The sequence below is a fragment of the Sciurus vulgaris genome (genome assembly GCF_902686455.1).
Source record: "Sciurus vulgaris genome assembly, chromosome: 14".
NCBI classification, from domain to species: domain Eukaryota; kingdom Metazoa; phylum Chordata; class Mammalia; order Rodentia; family Sciuridae; genus Sciurus; species Sciurus vulgaris.
The window spans coordinates 82796481-82815461 of NC_136475.1; the positions used below are offsets into that span (position 1 = coordinate 82796481).

General features: G+C 42.4%; 1 protein-coding gene across 3 annotated transcripts in view; it reads right to left on the bottom strand.

Moving 5' to 3' along the window:
- Positions 1-3008: 3008 nt before the first annotated feature.
- Positions 3009-18981, bottom strand: part of TDRD15 (tudor domain containing 15) — a 197619-nt gene continuing 181646 nt past the window's right edge. For all 3 annotated transcript variants that reach the window (XR_013759203.1, XR_013759204.1, XR_013759205.1), the window contains 2 exons: positions 5686-5838; positions 3009-3143 (listed from right to left, as the gene is read on the bottom strand). The gene's annotated coding sequence lies outside the window, so the exon portion shown is untranslated. The remainder of the gene's footprint in view (positions 3144-5685; positions 5839-18981) is intronic.

Sequence of the window (18981 nt, forward strand, 5' to 3'; positions counted from 1 at the left end):
GACCCAGGAGATGCTGATTTGGTACCTATCATGAGCCCCACCCCCCCTCAGAAATAGTAAAATCTCAGGATCTCTCCATTTGTCCTTCTGTACCTATCAGTCAAAGTCGCTTGTCTGACCTTTGCATATCTCTGCTTTCAAGTTTCTATTTCCATTTAACTGAACAAATTCACTTTCATTTCTTCCTGTCTGGCCCTGAGTTTTAATGTAAGAAAAGAAAGATCCAAAGTTTCCGGTCAATTTCAGAGAATGAAAGTCAGATTCTACCAACTTTCCAAAGGTGATCTTATGATTTCCCAAAAGCCCACTTACTTTCAGAATGCCCTCCCTGTCTGGAGTTCTAGGGCACAGCCACTGACCTGGGGGAGACTCCAGTCTAGATGACATAACAGGTGTCATGAGGTCATGAGAAGAGCAAAACTACACCTGTCAGACCATCAGGCACCAGTTCTCAGCTCCAGGATTCTTCAGAGGTATGTGATGTATTTGTATAAATGTCCTTATTTCACTGAGCCTCGGTTTCCTAATAAACAGAATACTGACCCATCAGGTTCACCGTAAAATCTAGTGAGTATGGATGTTAAGCACCTCACCCAGGGCCCAGTTCCTAGAAGGTATGCGTGTTAGTAACCTTCACTCTTGTACAAAAGTTGAAGGTAATTGTGGTCTTCTGCTCACTTAGGAGTAGGATATTACGAACCACAAACTGGCACATCATCTGACTTGCTCTGACTTGCTCTGTGCCTGTGAGAGTAGATTAACCTCTGAATGCCTGAGGTTCCTCATCTGTAGAAGGTAACTGCCGCCCCTCCAGCTACCCAGCTCCAGTTATGGTCAAGAGCAAAGCATGAGGCATGTTTCAGAATGTCTGGGAGTTGGCCAGGAGATAGCTTCCAGAGAAGTGTAGGGTGGGGTTCTATTATGACCATTGGAATTGAAAAGACAGCTCTATTTTCTACTCTGTCTTTCTATTAAATTGAACTTCAGCCCTGGAAATTAATATCCCTGCTGCATTTTAGTGAGGTGGCTCTATTTTTACAAGCACCGCAGAATCAAGCCCTAATCTGTTATGCTGTGACCTTTTGCTGGGCTCTGCATCAGGGAATCATAATTCAGGGCCAGCTTCGGCTATGGAAACCTCCATAGGCCTTTTATGACATGAGTGCTATTGAATATTCTATAAAATCTCCTTGGAAAACTGGCCCACATTTCTTTATAATCTCCCTAGACTGTTTCTGAAGTCTCTCTATAGATTTTTTACTCTAAAAATCCATAGTGTTTCTTAATAAGGATTCAGGCTTCTCGTAAGGGATCTTGGAGAGGATAAGACTGGATTGGGTACCCAGGGGAGGCTGAGGTGGGGCAGCAGAAGCCATTCTGTTACTGTTAAGCCCCTGGATGAGGAGTCTGAGCTGAGGAACTGTCAGTAGGATGCAATCACTTCCAGTAGATGGAGATGAAAGAAGGAATTTAGGAGCTGAGCCATATCCACTCCTCACTCCACTGGATTCCAAGTTCTCTCACCTTGAAGAAGAAAGGGTTAGTGTATCACACCAAAAGCCTGTGTGCCTTCTTGGACATCCCTGACTCTCTAATTTCTCTCTTTCTCTTGGTTGGATGTCACCTGTGCTAACATGTCCCCTAACTTTTATAGTTGTATGAAGCACAGCATTATTGGGTATGGAATCTGTCCTTCCAAACATCCACAAGGGACCAGAGGAGCTCACCCTCAATGTAGCATTGACCAATGAGAAATGAAACTGGAAGAGAACTGGTCAGATGAATACTCCCTTTTCTCCCCAGTGTACATTGCTTCAAAGTGTGTTTTTCCCTTGCCAGCCTTCTAAAGAAGTCCAGTGTGCCTAGCATCCATGCCTGTTGTGGCTTGACCATGGGTCAGCAATGCCCAGCATGAACCTCTGGCCAGCAGAGTCATAGATACCATTGCATTTCTGTGCATCTATACTTGCCTTGCTTCCTCTTTCTCTCAAATCTCATCACTTTGGGTTTGTATCTCCTAAATACGGTAGAGAACATTTGCATTAGTACATGTTTAACACACAGGTACTTGCCCAAGCTCGTACAGAGTCCAGGCCCTTGACTATGGTACTTTCATAGCAAAAACAGGTAGGGGTCCCAGGCAGCAATTCACTAGAAAATGTCCTTAAGCATCACTCACACAGTATAGAAAGACCATCCTTTACTGACTGGCATGTGCCTTCTGTCTAGGACTAGTCATGTCGCCATTCCCAGATGATCAAAGGGCCACTTTTCAAGGGCCAAAGCCTCCAGTCATGTTTCCAGTGAGACTACACAGTTTGGGACCAGTCATGCTGGGGTCTCTGTAATTCCACTAACTGCTGACTATGTGGGGTCTTGATGATTTCATCCCCCGAAACAACCTCAGGCAGCCGACCCTATTCTTTAAGAGAGAATCCAAGAGAGCCACCAAATCAGAGAAAGGAAAGGACAATGGAAAGAAAGTGTAAACAAAGCAATGCAAATATTACAAAGCATCTGTTCTCCAGGGAAACCTCAGGGGCGGGAACAAATCATGGAAAGGTTTCTGAAGAAATCACTGCTGAAAACTAATAAGATTACTGGAGGTAAGCAAGGAATCAGAACAGCTGTGACATGAATTTGTACTTGTCCACACTATCATTATATTAGATTTTTACACAAGTCCATGAGATATGATTATCCCCATTGTACAGAAGGGGAAATGAATGAATAGAGTTATAAATGTTGAGATTATTTGGAAATACCATAGAGATTCTAGACTCCTTCCCTGGGTCTTTCTCCCTTCCCATGTGAACCCCAAAGGAGGTGGATGGAGTCAATGAAAATCAGAGGGGGTAAAGGATAAAAAGTCAGAGGAAAAGATAGCAGGAATGGACTGAAGGAAGAAGAAACACTTCATTTAATTTAGATAGACACTCCTTCTCTACCCCATACCATGAAGGAATTGGAACTAAGAAAACAAATACCTTAAAGTATCCAGATACTTCTGGGACACTGTGAAAAACAGCCCCTCTGACCTTCTCTTGGCCTCCTCTTGCCAAGGTCATTTCACCCCTCAAAGAGTCACCAGGCTTCCCAGCATGGTCTGTGGACTGGTCTTCCAAGAATCAGAATGGACAGGGCTGCAGGATAGCATAAACAAGATCAGAACCACCATTCCCCCAAATGGAGCATTGTGGACCCAACATGCACTGGGTCCAAAACCCCACAGGTCTGCTACTGAGGGTGGGTCACACGAGACTGACAGGTAGTTCCCTACCAAAGAGATAGACATGGAGCCAGAGAAATAAAGCAGAAAATAAGCAGAAAGCTAAAGAGTTTCAATAAAACAGTGGCAGTTATGACCATTTTAGCTGACTGATATACTCAAACTGATCAAACGAGGACTGACAGATACATTTGAAAAGACCATCCTACCCCAAAGTTTTGACCATCAAACAGGGAAAAAGGAAAAGAAGCATAAGGAAGTACATGAGAAATGCCATGCTAGCCAGTTCTGGGGGTTGTATAGCCAGCATTGTCCTGAGGCCAGAAGAATGATCGATTCTAAAGCCAATTACTTGCCAGGTGCTACATCCTCAATCAAGTATCAACTGTACCTACTGGGTTTATAAACATCCCCAGGAAACCAGGGGAAACGTCTCAGATTCCCCACCCTGGGGCAACAGGAAAGGAAAAGGACCCCGTGGCAGGCTCTAGGCACCTTGGAAATACTCAGAAGAAAGTGCACATTGAAATATTTTTACCATCTGACAGAAATCTCAGTCTGGCTCACTGGCGTGAGTGGTCCCAACTTCAATGAAAGCTCTTCTTAATTTTCCTTTCTTAAAGGGCTGTGCTCTTTGCTGACCTCCTGTTTCGGGGTGGGGTGGGAGGATTGTCCCCATACTCTCTGCCTGAGTCTCTCAGATACAGAGCCCCTGGTCACAATGTCACATCATTATCTCTCGAGTGGGTCTCTTATTTTAATGCTCCAGAGTTGCTAAAACCTAGGAGATCCTGAGAAAAACTCCCTGCAGGACCTTTGAGAGACACAGTGACCAGGAAAAAAGCAAAATAAACACAAAAAGGCAGATGGGGACAGGAAGGGGCAGATGAAACTCCACTATCACCAGCAAATACATTGCCTGCACTACAGAGTTGGTGTATTTAGATGCACTGTCTTTTCTAAAGACACCCATCGTACTTGGAGCAAGACAGAGACCCAGAGGCCCTGAAGGGGTCTCTGAACATAGAAGCCACCATCAGGACACCCACACACTGTGCCCTGAAGAAGAGGTGGCACCACCTTCCGGTATGTTCCCTATGGACTTAAAATCATGTTTAAAACTAAGATACATTTCCTGATATGAAAACCAGTTGGTGATTTTAAGTGCAGAGTCAAGGGATTTCACTAAAAGGAACATCACTGAGGAGGGAAGACCCTCCTGGGGTAGTTTATGATGGAAGCTGACCGGTGTGGTTTCTTGCTGGAAGATGTTATAACAAGAAAACAGACACTCCTAAAACCCAAGTAGGGCAATAATGGCTTCGCATTACAGACAGGATGATGGAGGCCCAAGGAGGCCCTGACACTGGGAATAGAGTCAAAGGGCCAAAGCCCACACACCACTTCTTCCCCCAGATGAGACACCCAGATTAAAGTGGCCTGTCTTGTTTAGAAGCAAAGTATCTCTTCACAAGGGTCCAGGAAGCACATGCACATCCACCCACCAAGACGTCTGTGATCCCAAATACATTTTCATAGGGCAGCTTCTTCCCCAAGAACCCCAGATAGGCAGGGTGACCTGCAGCCTGTGGGAGAGGGGGACAGAAATCCAGTTGTGCAGAAGGCAGGCAGCAGCGCCGAGCGACCAAGCTACTGTGACCAGCAGCAGCAGCAGCAGCAGCAGCAGCTCAGCTGCCTGAGATCTGGCTTCCCATCTCTGGAGAATGAAAGAACTAAAAATCACGTATGGCCAGAGGCAGGGAAATCACCCAGCAAGCCTTGGGCATGCTACTGGATTTGGGTAGCTCCTCTGCTGAATTTTAATGAAGTAATTAAGGGCTAGATAATAGAGATGGGGCTCTGCAGAGCAACACTCATGGACCTAACCTCTTTGATATGTTCCTGCTTCAGGAAGCAACTTTATCACTAGACGTCTTCATTAATATTCCAGCCAGCTCGCTGGCTCTTAAAGTGATCTATGCCAAAGTTTGTTAGTCTTTCAAATTATCTGCTGAGGCCACCCCCAGCCCCCAGGAAAAAAAGAAGAACCATGCATTCTGGGGGAGAGAATTATAGAGGGTGCTGGAAGAATCAAACCCTTTAGGCTCCCACATATTTCCTTTTCAAAAGCTCTCCAGGTTATAAAGAGGGAACAGAGGATCACTGATCGGGGAACATGGACTAGGGAAGAACAGACCTGGAGCCTGCAACCCAGAAAAGTGAGAAGCCAGGTTCACCTGGGACGCCTCTGGGAGGGCACTCCGACTCCCAGGCAGCTTGGCTGTTAACTCCTTGCTGCAGAACATCAGCGAAGAGCCCCGACCTCTGGGCTCCGTGCGTGGCCCGGAGAGCTTTGTTTGGAAACTTAATCTTACACCCCAGAGGTGTAACTTTGCCTCCAGAGTCAGGGAGCAGGGAAGGCCTGGCTCTCTTTTGTGTTCACCTGGTCTGTTTACGTCTGTCCCTTTTGCCTGTTTTCTTCAAGGCCCATTTGAAACTCCATCTCCGTGGGGGAAGCTTCCTGTCTAATTACAGACATTTAAAGTTGGGAACTCTGAGTCCAATCTCCTCCATCTCTTCTTCTCTTATATTATCCATGTGAAGAATCCCTGATAGAAAAAACAAAGTTTCTCTTCGTGTGTGTGTGCACGTGTGTGTGTGTGTGTGTGTGTGTGTGCGCGTGTGTATTGCTATTTCCTGCAAATCTGTGGTTATCTCAAAATAAGAAGTTGAAAAAATATTAACTGCCATGCAGTTTAGATATTTTTTAGGTATTAACTCACTTAAATTTGATGACCACAATAGAGAGTGGATAATATTATCTTCTCATTCTATAGGTGGTAAAACATAAGCACAGAGAGACTAAGTCACCTGCTGGAGATCACACAGCTAGTGCGTAATGGAGCTGCCTGATGCCAGAGCATCCCTGTTTGACCACCACTCTGCCTTAGGAGGTGACATCGGGCAGGAGAAAGAGGAAGTAAATGTCATCAGCCTTAATACCCTATATTAGTCACTATAATCACTCCGTTAAAGTTATCTATGCATAATTCTGTTCCTTAGAGAATTTTCACATCCTCTGCCCCACTTGCGCCTCATAACAACCCTGTGAAACAAGTTTTTATTTTCTACAGTTTTCAGGTAAGAACTCCAAATTCCAGTCCTTAGACTCCAAATCTTGGGCTCATTCCATTCAATGTCCCCAGTCTTCTGTTGCTTTCCTACAGTTGCCAGCAAGTAACGCGGTGAGTTTTTGATGCTGCACCTTCATTAAACCCAACTGGTCTTACCCTGAAAACACTAAGCTGAAATGTCCAATCCACCCAAGGGGTTGGCTGCAGGAAAATGAGGGGTAGTGTTCTTTAAGGCATCAGCACCTGCTGCTTTCCTATGCAGCAGTCTCCAGAGCCCCACTTCCTGGGGACGTCCTGCGGGATCTGCACATGTCAACACAAGCAGGCACTCAAACAAATGTGCGCCCTGAGGCCCCTGGTAATTTTAAATAGAACCAGCTTGTACACTTCATTGCCTGCCTCTTTGTCTCATCCCAAACACAGAAGAAAAGGAGTGATAGAAACAGATGAACAGTCCTCACCCTAACACAGGAAGATCCAGGAAGCACGCACAGGTGGGGACCGGGGCAGACGCATAGGGGGAGGTCACAGAACTGTCTACAGGCAACGGCGACAGCCTAACAGGGTTTGGTAGTCTATCATTAATGTTCATTTCTTTAGCAGGAGAAGACGTTTTCAATTCCTAGAATTTACTTTAAAATTACAATTATCTCTGAGAGAGCTTATTTCTCAAGTCCAGATAGAACCAGGTGAGTGGGGATCAGCTGACAGCCAGTGTTTGCCCCGATATTTTCTGAGTCCTGGGAGGAGTTAGGAAGGGAGCATGTAAAAAGGAAAGAAGAAAGCATTTAATTTCACAGTCAAGAGTTGTTTACAGAAGGGAAAACACTATGGACTAAATGTGCTTTCCCACAGAATGTGCATGCTGGAACCCTAATGCACAAGGTGACAATATTTGGAGATAGGGTCTTTAGGATGTAATGAAATCACGAGGGTAGAATCCTTCTGATGAGATTAGTGCCCTTATAAGAACAGATAGGTCATGCTGGTCCTGATCTTGAGCTTTCCAGTCTCAATAACTATGAGAAATAAATTTCTGTTGGTTAAGTTACCCTGTTTATAGTATTTTGTTATAGCGGCCTGGACAAACTGAGTCAGAATGTTATGTTTCCAGGTATATTCTCTAGTAATATTAGGTATATTCTTTCTCTATTAGGTATATTCTCTAAGAATTAACCTTGATAATAGGCTCAGGTCACTTATAAAAATTCCCTTGGAGTTGGCCTTGCTGCGGGTGGGCTGGGCCTGGCCTCCTGGCCTCTTCTCTGCTTTGATCTTGGATGCTCTTGCAGGAATCCCTATTTTTAGAAATCAACCCTCCTTAGCATGGCTATATTTCAACTAATTTCAGTAAGATGTAACATACATTTAGCAACTATCTACTCTTAGCAAGTTACCAAATTAGGATCAAAAAAGGGATAAATCATACCGAACCAGTGTTCTCTGTAGTCTCCTCCAAGGGGAAATGATCTGGTCCACAAAAGGCTGAGTCCCTCTCCAAGGTGCTCACATCAACCTTTTGGGAGTCATCAGATCCTTCTGCTGATCCCTTCTCTACTACAGGCTTCGTCTGTTAATGCATTCGCCAGCTACTGCTTCAAAACAATGCTGCATAACAGGCAATCCTCTGTTCTCACCAGATTCAACATTCATTCTTCTCCCTTATAGGTCTGCGAGTAGGCTTGGACTCATCTGCTCTCACTTGAGCTTAACTAAGGATGGAGTTCAAATGTGTTCCATGTATTTCCTCATTCCCCATGAACCAGGAGTTATCCAGAGTATAATAATACCATTATGGAAAACAGAATAATGCAGGAAGCCAAACCAAATAACATAAGTACAATCAAAGCTTCTTTTCTCATCATCTAACTCACATTCCATCAGTTCAAGGCAGGTCAAAATTAATGGGACATATACTCCTACTCAGGTGGGAGGTACTCCAAAGTCATGACAAAGCTCATGAATATACACTTCTATTATAGGAAAGGAAAAATAATTAAGATCAATAAGCCACCTACCACTCAGTAATAACTAATTTACTATCTGAGACAAGATCCTAAAACCTCAGATGCCCCTGACAGAGCAGGGCTTGAGGCCCAAGACATGAGACAGAATCAATGGGCCCATCAGTTACACTTCCCTTCTATTGTGGCCTAGCACAACAATAGACCATTGTAACTAGAAAGCAGCTGTGGACACAAAGAGAAACATCCTTCATTGTGTCTTCCTGGCTTTGTTCCAGGCCCCAGTAGAATACAAAGCATAATCTGAAGCAGCCTTCACTCAGGACGAAAGTGAACCATCTTTGTGCAAACCTGGCAACCAGAGACAGCTGGGTAATAAGGCCAAAAGCCATGGGGGCAGAACTCCCTATTTGCCCTCCCCAGCCATCCTCTAGCTGTGCTTTCCTGGCTGGTAGGAGCAGCTGGAATTACTTAGTCTTCATGATCAAACCTCTACACTAATACCTGCCATTTTCCGAGGGTTTACAATGTGTTGGGCATCATGCAAACTATTTGATTTTGGTAGACTCCTCTGAAGACCTTGTGAGATGGACATTGATCACCCCACTTTACAGATGAGTTTCATCAAGTTGTTAATCCCAAGTCTATGGTCTCAGTTTCATCATTTGTAAGTCATTTCCATAAAAACTGACAGAGGCCACAGCGAAAATTGAGGAAGAGTTTTGTGCAGAGCTAAGCTTCAGTGCCTTTGGGCAACAGCCCCAGGAGTCCTTGACTTGTGATTTCAGATCCTATCCTTGACGACCTGTCTTTGGAATAGCATCCTGAGCTACAGCAAAACTCAGTGGCAAGACACAGCTGAGGAAAGTCTAGGCCAGGAGGGAAGTTCTTCCTTGGATCTAACTATGTGCTCCTTTCTCTTTAATAGTTGCTGTGTGGCTCCCTTAGGTTCCTTGCAAGCAGGCCATCCCATGGGGGTCCAAGAAGGAGAAGGATGGTTCCCCTCTGGTAATTGTATAGTAACAGTGACTCTGGTCCACACAACTAATAGTAAGAGTTTCTTCACTCATAACTGCTATCAAGGGAGAGGATACATTGCTTCTTTTCCCCATGATGCTGAAGTTTTCTGACCAGGTTGTTCCTGCAACTCAGTTTGGGGAATTAACTCCTGTAAGAACAGGGGCTTTAGAGGAGAGGAGGGTTTGAGTGGCTAGGACACTCTGACCCTCACTGAGGTCCTTTCTTCCAGTCCTGTCAGACTACTCAGAAGGGGTCCTTTACACACATCACATTCAGAGTCCAGTATTCTGATAGACAACCCCCAAGGATAGCTGAAGGAGTGAAGCTCTTCTGAAGAGTAGCTGCCCTCTGGTGTTACTCTTGCTGATATTGATTTTTAGCCAATGGTGAGAATGGGGCTGGCTGTTGATGGAAGGTGAAGTGTGAACTTTCTGTTGCTGTGGCAAAATACCTGAGGAAAGCAACTTAAAGGAGTAAAGATTTATTTTGCCTCCCAGTTTCTGAGGTTTCAGTCCACGGTCCTGTGGCTCCACTGTTTCTCAGCTGGGGGTGAGGCAGAACATCATGGCAGGGAACAAGTAGTAGAGCAAAGCTTCCCACCTCATGGTAGCCAGGAATAAGTGGGGGAAGCAAAGGGGGAGAATGAGGAGGAGAAAAGGAGAAGAAAATGAAAGAGAGGGGGAGAGAGAGAGAAAGGGAACAAGATGGAGTTCCCAAGAGCATGCCTATAAGGACCCACTCCCTTCAACTAGGTCCCACTTCCTACAATTTCTATCACCTCCCAATGGTCCATTCAGTGATGTCCCCATCAATTCATTAATCCACTGATGAAATTAAAACCCTCATGATCCAAGCACTTCCCAGAAGTCTCACCTCTGAACACTAATGCACTGGGGACCAAGACTTCAACACATGAGCCTTTGAGGGACATTCCAGACCCAAACCGTAATAGAAAGAGATGGCAATTTTCCAGAGAAGTACCCAACATCTCAGGAGGTAAGGAGAATGTAAGGGTGAACTGGAGTCCAGGTCAGGTCAGGTGTGTTTCCAGAGGACAGTTCCCTCTTCTCAGCACATTTCATACCTGTGTGCCATCCAGTAGGTCACACAATGTGAGAGGAAGGAAGGGTACCATGGCCCTACATGAAGGTGGTCTTCTTGGTGAAGGGCTGCACCAGTGACAGCTGCCAGCATCCATGAACCTGGGAAAGCAACTGGGGACAGCCGAGGTGCCTAATTCCTTCCATGTGCTTTGTTGCAGTGTAATCTGACTGAGGCCAGAGAGCCACAGAACTTTGCTTCTTTGAAAGTCACTGAAGTAGGCTATTTGACTTTGGAAAATAAAATGAAAGCAACAAAAATGCTTGGCCCAAACTTTCTGGAACAGTGACCTGTTCTTTCTGTAGGCATTCTGGCTGACATTATTTTTACAAATTTTAAACGGGAAAGGTGTTTTGCTAGTCTTTTCCATGCCTCTACCTCTTCAGCTCCAGGAAACTCAGCAGGTGAGGAGCCTGTCCTTGGGGCTCATGCAGCATCTCATGTTCTCCACAGTGCAGCTCCTGTCTCACCACATTGTTCTCCTCGCCTCCCTTTGCAAGGAACGGATATTTTCAGTTTTGTACATTCTGGCTGATGGGAGGTTCACAAGATTCACTGAATAATAAAGTGATCCTTCTATGATCCTCTTACCAGTTCCTCTCCTATCTCTCAGACCCCAAAGAGATTTCTTTTTCTTTGACTATTGGGACTCTGACTAAAGCCCATGACACTGGACTAAGATTTGGTCCTTCCAGGCAGAAGTTTCAACAATTCAAATCCAGGTGCCATAGAAGTCAGATTTTATTTTATTTTATTTTATTTATTTTCATTTTTTACAGACTGCATCTTTTATTTGTTGTACACAAATCAGGTACAACTTTTCATTTCTCTGGTTGTACACGATGTAGATTCACATCATTCATGTAATCATACATGTACATAGAGTAATGATGTCTGTCTCATTCCACCATCTTTCCTTCCTCCCTCCCCTCTCCTCCCCTCATTGTGTAGAGGACTATACAATCCAACATTCCTCCATTTTGCTCTTACCCCTCTCCCCCATTATGTATCATCATTCACTTATCAGAGAAAACATCTGGCCTTTGGTTTTTTGGAATTGGTTTATTTCACTTAGCATGATTCTCGCCAACTCCATCCATGTACCTGCAAATACCATAAATTTATTCTTCTTTATGGCTGAATAATATTCCTTTGTGTATCTAATCTATACCACAGTTTCTTTATCCATTTATCTATTAAAGGGCATCTAGGTTGGTTCCATAATCTAGCTATTGTGAATTGAGCTGGTATAAACATTGATGTGACTGCATCACTGTAGTATGCTAATTGTAAATCCTTTGGGTATAAACTGAGGAGTGGGATAACTGGGTCAAGTGGCCAAAATTTATAAAGAACTTGAAAACTTTACATCAAAAATAAAAAGAACCCAGTCAATAAATGGGCCAAGGAACTGGGCAGAAACTTCACAGAAGAAGATCTACAATAAATCGACAAATATATGAAAAAGTGTTCAATTTCTCTTGTAATTAGAGAAATGCAAATCAAAACCACCCTACGATTTCATCTTACTCCAATTAGAATGGCTATTATCAAGAACATAAGCAATAACAGGTGTTGGCGAGGATGTGGGGAAAAGGCACACTCATACATTGCTGGTGGAGTTGCAAATTGGTGCAGTCACTCTGGAAAGCAGTGTGGACATTCCTCAGAAAACTTTGAACGGATCCTCCATTTGACCCAGTTAGCAGTCAGATTTCTATCCTCCAAACACTAGCACTTCCAATGGAGAATTCAAGTCATGTGTTTGGTCAGCCCCTTCTCAATGACTCACAGCTGGTGGCAGCATTACACCTCGCTGTCACACCAACTCCCCAACTCAACTCTAACACTGGACCTCAAGGTCAGGAACTCCACCTCCTGTCCTGCCTCCTGCTCGCAATCAGAGCAACCCAATTTCCCTAGAAGATGCTCCAGTCTTCTCATATCTCTGCAGACAGACTTCCGGGGGAAAGCCATAAGCAGCCACCATGCAGAGAAGGCAGGGAGGAGAAAGAATGAGTGATCCTGGCAGCATCAAACCTGCTCTGCAGTGAAAGAGGATACCACACCTGGGAAATGAGAGGGCTCAGTGTAGACTGTAATGCCACTGCTCCCACTGCATTCCCCACCTATGTAACCCCCACAGACCCATTTTCCAGATGGTGTAGTCTCTACTATTTGGAGCTGCCAATTTGGCATTGTAGCAGGCATTAAGGGCCTAGAAGGAACAGGAGGGTTGGAGGGACCAAAAGTTTCCTAATGGGACTATCTAACATTCAAAGGGCCCTAATATCAGGAACCTAGAAAGTCCAGACCCTTGTACGCACAACAAAGCTTCCTCCTATAGGAGTTGTTCATTAGCAGGTGTTCTTTATCACCTGGGTGAAGCTGATGAAGCAGCTTGAACCAAACTCTCAGCCAGCCTTCACAAAGTGGAGTGGCAAGACTCACACAGAGGAAGCTAAGCATGGTGGGCTGTGGATGGACAGACTGCACAGATATCACAGACATTCAGAGCAGCAGGCCTTCACAAGAAGGAGAGACATCACCTGTGACATAGGCTCCTAAAGCTGGCAAAGTCCTCAGAGGTTCTCAAATGAGAGAAACCTCAATTGCAGTAGAGAAAAGGATCAGAGAATGTTAGGTGTGAAACACCATATGCGCATGGATATGATGATGAGATATGCAAACTGTACATGTTTAAACAATGGAAATAGGCCATTCAATCCCATTGTATGAAGCAATGCTGTCTTCTTAGACTTGATATTGGTTTAAAATAAAATAAAACCATTTCCCGCTTGATTACAGACAGAATCAGAGAAGGATTTTCAGTGTGACCCTCAGTAGTGTTTAAAATAGTGGAAAAGAGCAGATAAGGCATTGAGTAAAATAAATGTTTCCAATCTCAATCCAGTTACTGCTGAATGCAGCAGCGGATTGAAAAGGTAGGTTGCCTCTGGCATTCTCAGCCATAAGAAATTTAACGATGGATGAAAATGGATAAAATCGAGATGCTCTGATAAAATGGGGAGGATTCAATATCTCAGAAAATTAGGATCCTTGTAACCAATTTTACAATGGCTGGATTATAGCTAAATAGGATTTTAAGTCTATTGTAAATGAAAAGAAACCTAATTTAACTGGGCCACATCGTTTTTACTAAAATGCGATAAATGCTAATTTCCTTCTCCGGGCACCAGTGACTTGGCTTGTGGTAGCTGTTTGCAAGGTGCTCAAGTCTGACCAATCTCAAATTGTCCTTTTCCAGTCCTAAGGCTGAGCTGGAACCAAGTTTTCGGAATGGGGAAGGCATTGAAGGGAAACAATCGAAGTCTTCCCTACTTGCTTCCAGAGCCTCTTCACTATTTTCCCAGAGATGTTTAGCCACCTTTTAGAAGTGTTCTAGAAACACCCCTCTCACTACCACCTTTAATCTAATCAGAGCTGCAAGACAGAATCCCAAGCACCCTATTTTAAGATCTCCCTCTTTACTTTTTTATTATGCCTGTCTATGTTCTAAGCAAGTAAAACATCCAAAAGGGAAATTTTCATATACACAAAAGCCAAGAGACAGAAAAGCACTGGTCATCACAGCAGCAAACGGCAATGAGAATGGTTGGTGCTCAAAACACCAGTTGGAAAGCAAGGTGTGTGTGTGTGTGTGTGTGTGTGTGTGTGTGTGTGTGCGTTACTGAAATGCCCCTAAGTTTTTCGAATTTGGAGTCTGGAGTCATTTTTTCCTTTAATATCCAAATAAAACTATTGGAGTCTCTACTTCGTTTCCCTACCAAATCACTTCCTTGGAATGAAAACATGTTGTGGCTGTTGCTAGTCCTCAAGGCAACTGAAAACCACAAGTGATGCTGGATTGCAGCAGTTATCCAACTCTCCTGAACACTCCAGGCTATTATAAGATATTATATTGCTGAAAAAGAAAATTTAACACCTAAGTATTCCCAAAGTCTACTAACCACAATTCGTAGCATGGCTCAGTCAATATGTACCTTTCCCTCCCTGGCCCTAGCCTTGGTGCTGAAGACTGTCCTTATTCCTATCAGTGTTCCTTCCACTGATTTGTCTATTTCCTGATCCCAATTCTTGGCCCCAAAACCACCTAATAATGATGATCATGCTTTATAACTATAGCTAACATTCACTGAGCACTCCCATGCCATGCTATTTTATTTGTATTAATTCATTTAATCCTCCCAATAATCATATAATATGGGTAATATTGTTTTATCCACATTTCACAAATTAGGGACACTGAAACACAATAGATTATATGAATCAATGCAGGCTTAGAGAACTGGTAAGTGATAGAGGTAAGATTCAAACCTAGAAGTCTCACTCCAGATCATGATCTTCACTTTTTTATACCACATATACGAAGAAGAATCTCCACACCCAAAGAAGACCACTCACTGAGCATCTTTGCTTGCTGTGATGGCTGATTCTATGTGCCAACTTGGCAAGGCTACGGTGCTCAACTGTTCAATAAAACACTGGTACAAATGTAAAGGCAGATTTTAGAGGTAGACTTTGAGTATATAAATCGGTAAATAAGTAAATCTGTAAAATCACTAAATTAATAGACTTTGGGTAAGCATATCAGAAGCTCATGTGGGCGGAAATCATACAATTATTGGAAGGCCTTAACTGCAAAAAATAAGCATCCCTGAAGTTGAAGAGATACTCCTCAAGACTGCAGCAGAGAAACCTTGCCTGCTTCTCATCTGCTACCCTGTTGAATTAAGACTCAAGACTGAAACATCAACTCTTTCTGAGCTTCTAGCTTGCCCTAAAAATTTCAGATCTACCAGCCCCCTTGATCACAATGATCAATGCCTTAATATCTCACCTGCCTCTCTCTCACTTCAAATATACAGAAACAGAGAGAGAACCATAAATGTCTATACCATACCAAATCTATAGTACAGGCCTTGAGATAATCTCATCTTTCCCATTCCAAATTAAATTGAGTTTACCTCTGGGACACTACAACAGCTAGTTGGGCATGCCAATTATTACACTATCACAAAAAAAGCATTATTGCTATTAGTACATTACAAACATGCAGAGATTCCACAAACTTAGGTAAAATTCTTACCGAATTGTATTTCTTAGATCTTTCAAGTACTTTAGTTTCACATATGTGGGATGCTACGTGAAGCATAATTTTCATGTTTTATTATATCTAAAGATACCCTTCCACAGGGACAGGAATGAAGGTGTTGGGTGGGGGGACTACAACCCCATCCTTTCACATTCTTCTCAGTATAACTTCTGCCAAGAGGAAGAAGATCCACACTGCTTACATACACAGAGGGTCCTGGACAACACTCTGGTCCACAGGAAAGGCAACCTCTACCTCATCCGGAGGGTTTCTGAGGCAAGCCAGCCAGTTCAGTCTTGGGCACATGTCCCACTGCCTGCTGTGCAGACTGAGGTCCCCCCTCTCTACTTTGGATACAATTATTTCACCGTGCTTGGTGGCACTCACCATTTCCTGCCTAATGGAAAGCTGCTAAAACTGAAATATTATTTATGAGTTAGATAACTATACATGAATATGTGTGCGTGTCCATTGTCCACAGAACCCCAGTGAGATGAAACGTACACGATACCAAGGTCTTTCCCTATTTTTCTCACTTCTGGTTCCTTAAAATTCAGAAAGGTGTTTAGCATACTGTAGGACATTACTCAATTAAATAAAGTATAACTTTTATATGATTTAATGTAGGGATTCAGAGGTTTAAAAATCCAAAGTGAGCCAGTATCCCTCTTATTAGCTATAGAATGATTTAACATTTACATATTTGTTCTGTGGTGTTGCCTTTGTTGTATATCAAGTTCCCATATTTACATGCCTTGGTTTGTAAGTTCACTGTTCTATTCCTGCTTCTCTTTGTTCCTCTTTTTTGAAGTTGACTTAGTCTTTCATAGATCAAATATAAGATTTAGGAAGTTTGCCAAAATTTCAAAGAACCCAGCTTGAATATTTATTGAGGATTTATAGATGAATTGGGGAATATTTGACTTGTATCTAATGTTAAGTCATTCCTATCCCTGAACATAACTTCTCTCCACTTATCCAGAATTTTTATGTCCCTTAATATTGTCTTAAGTATATTTTCTAAGGTACTTCTGCAACTTGTCTTGGGTTCACTTCTGTGTATTTTTATGGTTATATCTATTACCAATATCTTGTCTTAGTATTATTTTCTAGTTGATCATTGCTGAGGTAGAGGAATGTAATTGATTTTTATAAATTTCTCTCATATCTAGTAACATGGCTGAGCTGTCTTATTAGTTCTAATAGTTCACTTGATCATTTAAAGAGTTTTTTACATAAAATGCCATACCATATCCAAACATGCACATATTGGCAGTTGACTTTCTTCCCTTCTGAGCTTGGTCATATTATTTATATTTCCTTTTATAATTCTAATCTTCTTGCAAAATGTAGACCTTAGGAGATATTATGAGACTGTCTGGGGTTATACCTGGTGTGCATAAAGTTCCTCGTGTGATTCTGATGTGTTCTCTCACCTCTGCCCGGCATAAAGAGCTCCTGCTCTATTTAGCACCTCCTATGGGCTCAGGGCTGGGAAATAAAGAAATGGTGTAAGGCATAGACTTTGCCTTTGAATCACTTACTATCTCAGTGGGGAGACAAAACATGTATTGGAAGCCATCCGAATATTAAGTACAACATTTTCCGGGAAATTATACACATGGAAGAACATTAAGATAAACGCTGTAGGAGACAATCAGAAAGAAAGAATAGCTTGCTCGTGTGTGAAGGACTCATTGTGACTATTAGACCTGATTTTTATAAAGGAAAATAAACAAACTGGAATTCTGTTTTCCTTTGGGAAGAAGGTTTAGGCTGGTAGTCTCCTTGATGATCTAGTTTGTTTTCCAGTAAAGTGTGTGTAAATGGAAAAATAAACCATATGTATAGAGGCAATGAAAATAGTGTAAGGGCTTCTAATTATAACCGTTGACTCAGAATAAAATGGCTTGACACAAGTGACCAAATTGCAGCACATGACTCACTCGATTCAGCCTGTAAGTGTGTTCACATTGTGTGTACACATTTGTACGCTGATTGTTTAAAAAGATACTGTGATGAAACACTAGACATGTCCCTCAATTGACTGGCTATGGGAAATACATCCCAATGGGAAGCTGTGAATAGGCTTGTAACTCTTTTTCAGGTACTTTAAGTGATTTATATAAAAGAACTATTTATAGAATAGGTATAGACTTTCAAAAACCTTTGTACTATATTTGTGCCCACTTAGCCCCCACCACAAATGTATGAGATTACAGGATTTTATTTTAATTTTTTGGTTTAGATTCATTGCTTGCTACATGTTACTCTTCTCTTTCACTATCTTCGAAAGCATATCACTTGATTTAAATCTGTATTGGTACAAGGTAGGGACAAATAATGTATATTAGTTTCTAAATCTCCTATCTGGTTCTCAGTGTGTGAGATCCTGAGCAGCAGTATCAAGAGCACCAGGGAACTTTAAATTGCAAAATATCAGGTCACACCTTGGACCTAATGAATCAGAAACTCAAGACAGGGCCCAGTAATCTATATCTTAATAAATCTTCCATTGACTCTGATGCAGGCCAAAGTGTGAGAACTATCCAAACAGGTGACGGACTTTCCAGGTCTGCAGGAATCATGATAGAGGCCTTAACCATGAGGGTAGGGAGGTTGAAAGAGTGGACTGAACTTGGATTAGAGGATTTGATCACCTTTGAAGCACTTCAAAAATTTTAATTTATCATGTCTTCCAATAATTTTATTAAAGTAACTTCTCACAGGCTATGTTGAAATGTCCGCTTTTAAATTGAGATTTGGTGTGAATTGGGTTTATTTTCATTGAGAATAACTTAGACATTACTACATTTCTGGTAGTACCATGGGACATTCATGTTTCCCATGTGAGTGGATACAATAGTGGGCCAATAGTTTTCAACCTTATTAAGACCCCACGCTCCTTTAATATCCTAAAATGTGCACAATTTAATAAAAATTTCCTAATGATAATATAAAAGATAAAAAGGAAAATAATGTAATTGAACATAAAATAGACTGTGAAATAAGATGAATTTTACTAGATGAATGCTTGGGCATGCCTATCCAAGCACAGACAAAGCAGCTAGATTGCTCTGGCAAGAATGGAACCTCCCTAAGTACAAGTTGACATTAGAGGCATTTTGTTGGTAATGGATTCTCATCAGAATTGCTGCTGCCAGTGATGAGATTTTCTAAAATGCTGAACATCACTTGGTAAAATTCTAAAGAACAAACAAACAACAACAAAAAAAATTTCCCTCAATTTACACGAAGTAAATCACTTTCCTGGAAAAGTCAGTGTGTGGCGAAATATTGCAATAAACTTCATGTTATATTCAGAATGAAGTTCACTTCTAGGCTTAGATAATTATGAACTTTTAAAAATCTACCTGAATATCAAAGACCATGTGAGTCACAGGATTACTCATTGTG